At 38.1% G+C, this 4,164-nt stretch overlaps 1 protein-coding gene across 1 annotated transcript in view; it reads right to left on the bottom strand.

The window, feature by feature from the left end:
- eppk1 (epiplakin 1) overlaps positions 1-3,777 on the bottom strand; it is a 20,986-nt gene extending 17,209 nt beyond the window's left edge. The window contains exon 1 of the mRNA XM_083789516.1: positions 3,662-3,777. The gene's annotated coding sequence lies outside the window, so the exon portion shown is untranslated. The remainder of the gene's footprint in view (positions 1-3,661) is intronic.
- Between the last annotated feature and the right edge of the window lie 387 nt (positions 3,778-4,164).

The raw sequence follows: 4,164 nt of genomic DNA, 5'->3' as shown, positions 1-4,164 counted from the left end.
GCCTTGAATTCATGGAGATTTCTGATTTATGTCACATTCCTAAGCCAATAATTTGATGACGAGGTCGTCAAATGATTGGTTTAGGAATGCAACAAAAAAAGTCATTAATTCAAGGCTTAATGGTGTGTTGTTGTGCGTAATTCATAGACAATAAGTATTTTTTTGGGTGTACTACTCCTTTAAAAGCATCAGTTATTTCCACACTTTTCCCCCATTACGCATAATGCAAGAAGTCCACTTTTTGTTACTGAAGAAGAAAATGGACAAGCAATCACATTATATTATTGAGCATCAAAATAAATGTATAATAATACCAAGAGACTGCCGCTAATGCAGTCATACCAATATTTATGTGCATGCAAATAACCGGAATGCACTCCATTAGTAGTCCACAGTTACTGCAGGAACATTCTAGGCTACTTGCCAATACTTTTGTGACACAACAGATGACATCAACAACCTCTGTAGGAGAGAGTGTAAATGTACTCCCCCTTACAAAACGGGTGTGGATGACAAAAAGAACATTGAGGTAATTTATGATGCTGAAACCGCTGTAGGGCCTGGCAAGAACACATACTGTAACAAGGTGTTACAGTATGTGTGCCATCAGGATTTTGTCAATTAAATGCTTTGCCACATGAGGCACAAATCTAACAAAATCACATACTTAGTTGAATAATTATTATGATTAATTGTGGATGTCATGCACACATGTGTTAAAATTATATTCTCCCATTTTTTCCCCCCACTTTCTTATTAGCACTTTAGTCAGCTTCACAACACACCCTTGTTTCTAAAACACATAGCAGAACTAACCATTCTAACTTAGAATGATTTCTAAGGTAGAGTAAGGTAAAGGTGAGGAACCACAGAGGTAGTCAGGTAGATGTAAACAATGTAAATAATGTCAATAAGATATGAACTGAAATTGAATTAACTTTACTCTGAAATCATACACTGTTAATGTCAATATGGTATAGGGGCGGACAAACATCCTCTACAGTCAATGGAACACATGGAAGTAGTCTAGCTGCCTTCCTGCCACCACAATCCCAATGATATCCAAAATAGAATTATCTACTGTATCCATCTCAGTGACTACACTGAACACCTGTCTGTAGGCACAGTAATGTCAACAGCAGTTAAAAAGTATCGGCATCAGTAATTACCTAGTTACAGTAAATGTATGTACTGTACAATGTGATATGATTGATGCCTGCTTTGCCTGCTATTTGACTATGTTGAACATTACTTGTAATATATGGTGCAGAACTTTCTTGTCATCCAGGCAAACACATTACAGTTAAAAATGTGACTGTGTGGTTTCTACATACATTATAATTATGCACTGTATTTCTTCAGTGTGGATCTGTAGGGTATTGAGTCATATAGAAAGTATGTCTGTCTGTCTGTCTGTGAGTCTAATGGTCGTTGTGATGATACTGTATGTCCCTCAATACAGTGAAGAAGACTGGTCACAGTTCTGTTCACAGTACTGTGAACATATTCAAATATGCAGACAACGTTACAATAACTGAATACATCACCAACAATAACAAGACCCAGTACAGAACTGCTGTGGTCACCCTGCTGTGGTCACCTGGTGCAAATAATTTGGCCTTCTGCTCAAAACCAAGGAAATAATCATAGACCTCTGCATCTGAAAAAACAATAAAACCTCTGTTCATATTGACGACTATCCCTGCAAATTCCTTGGAACTCATATCAATAAATCCTTCAAATGAAATACTCATGCAGAGGACTTACCAGCAAAGCACAACAATGGCCGAGTTTCTCAAAGGGAACGGGCGTGTGTGTAGGCTAAAAAGGCTTCAGGGGAACGGGTTTGCTTCTAAATGAATTAGTGCAGGAGGCCTTACGTGCACAATGAGGACACGTACAGTACGGCTGTGCTCTAGTCTAGGTTATCTATGTCTATGTTGTCGTGTTTCTTAAAAAGGACTTTGTGCATCATTGGCACAGGCTTGCATGTGTGCATATGCTGCACTCGTGCGACCCAAAATCTCTGAAAAACCCGGCCATTATGGCTGTATTTCCTCAGACAAGATACACAAAGTATGTATACAATGAGGGGAAAAAAGGGTGGGTGGGGGAATCTGATTTTACGGGGGCCAGTTTAGAATTGCAGAAGGAGTTAAGGGATTCACATGTCTTAATGTGTGACACTTAACTATCTTAGGCAGGTACAACAGGCGGCAACTTCCTTTTCCCTCAAACCGATTTTTCTCAATCATCCAACGGACGAATAAGAGTGCCAATAATAACATCATCTCAGTGACCACTAAAAAGGTTTTAAGTACAGTCAGTACCTACTGTACGTTCATTTCTTAGACACTACTCCTTGCATGAAAGTGCTAGTGTTGGGGTTCCCGTGTGATTTTAGTTGTGTAGCCTTCATGCGTAAACACACTAATTCGACCCTCATAACATTGTGTTCCTTGAAAAAGATGTTGCATGTAGGCTACTTATTACTGTCCACTGATTTAAAGGACACTTATACTAACATTAACGTTCCCATAGTAATTGTGGTTAGAACTTAGAAAATTATGTCAGCAACACAATAATATACTGTACAATAATCAGATATACAAGAATATGTCATTTTAGCAGACAACATTATAGCAGTATGTTGGTCTGGTCTTTTTCATTGATGACAATAACATTGTTACTAAACCGGAATACAACCTTGTGTGTTTCTGCAATTGTATGTCACACCTATCAGGGCAATCTAGTTCAGTTATTATCTCTCAAAGACACAGATACAAAACTGTTTGAATGATAAGATTTTATGATAGAAAACCATCTGAACCCATTCTCTTATCTTTATTGTAGTTGTAGTAAGTTGTAGTGTAAGTTCACTTTGTTAGTCCTAGCATCATCCCTTATTTGTGTTAACTGTCATGTGGGATACAGGAACAAGGTGCAACATACTGGCATAATTACAGTACTAGTGGTATCTGTTTAATTTAGCATATTCTTATTTTAACTCTTAAACTTTTAATTGTAAAAGTCATTTTATGTGTTCATTTTTGCATTTAATGTAGTAGAATTGCCTTGTTGAAGTGTGCTATACAAAACTTAACTTGCGTATAAACCAAGTGGCTATAAAAGGAAAAAATTAGCCAATGGCATTTCCATTTGAATGTTACATAATCTCAGTTAATGAACCAACAGTGGCAGACATTCAGACTATCTACACTGGCTACTAGTAATTACTGCATACTATTTTATGTGTCTGTAGGCAGCTGCTAAATTGATCTAGACACACTATAGGCTACGGTTGTTGAATGCCTCTTTTGTCCCTGGTTGATGTGTATGCTTTAATAAGTGTACTTTGAATAGAACGCATTTTGGTTAAAGTTGATAAAAGGTTAAAGGTAATCTGTCAGGAATGTTTACTTTCACATTTATCAGGAGGGAGTTGGCCCACAGTGCAGAATACGTAATGTTATTTCTTCACTGATCTGTTCTATTTCAAAACCACACCTCTAAATGAAAAATAAACAGCAGTTGAACATGGACAAAAAAAAACTAACTGCTACATGAACTTTCCCTGTATTATTAGAGAATGGGTGAAAAACTACATTTTGGCTCCAGACAGCATGACATTATCACTCATAGAAAGAAAGCCCTGACTTACCTGAGTGTACAGGAATTCACCAACTACAGGAGTAGCCTAGTGAGTCTGTCTTGATTTGAATGACAGCTCGTGGAGTGTTCCTAAGAGCTCAGAGGTAAAACATGCGGATTCTGCTTCATATAAAGTTCCAGCTGTGAGGCACCTCCCTTTCTATGGAAAGACCTCCCTTCCTCAAATAAAGGAGTGCTACCGGCAGGATTCTCTCTCTCTCCCTCTATATTGAACCCTGAATGCCAGGAATTCCTCTGGATTTCCTCTGGCCAAGTCCATTGTTTTCTGTGAGTATAAGATAAATGGTTCCTTAGACACTGTGCAGACATACAGTATACAGGTCAAAACAAGCATTTAAATATTTTGTCGTGTTTTTATGTAAAATGCTTACTTAGCTTGGGTCAGGACATGTCACTCATGTGTTCAAGCCACTACTTAATGATTCCGTGCAAACAGAACAAGGGGCCCTCTTCTTTAAGCCCCCGGCACACGCTGGCATTCATGATCCTTTG

The sequence above is a fragment of the Protomyctophum parallelum genome (genome assembly GCF_964188405.1).
Source record: "Protomyctophum parallelum genome assembly, chromosome: 1".
In the NCBI taxonomy this organism is placed as follows: Eukaryota; Metazoa; Chordata; class Actinopteri; order Myctophiformes; family Myctophidae; genus Protomyctophum; species Protomyctophum parallelum.
This window is presented reverse-complemented; position numbering and strand designations above follow the sequence as displayed.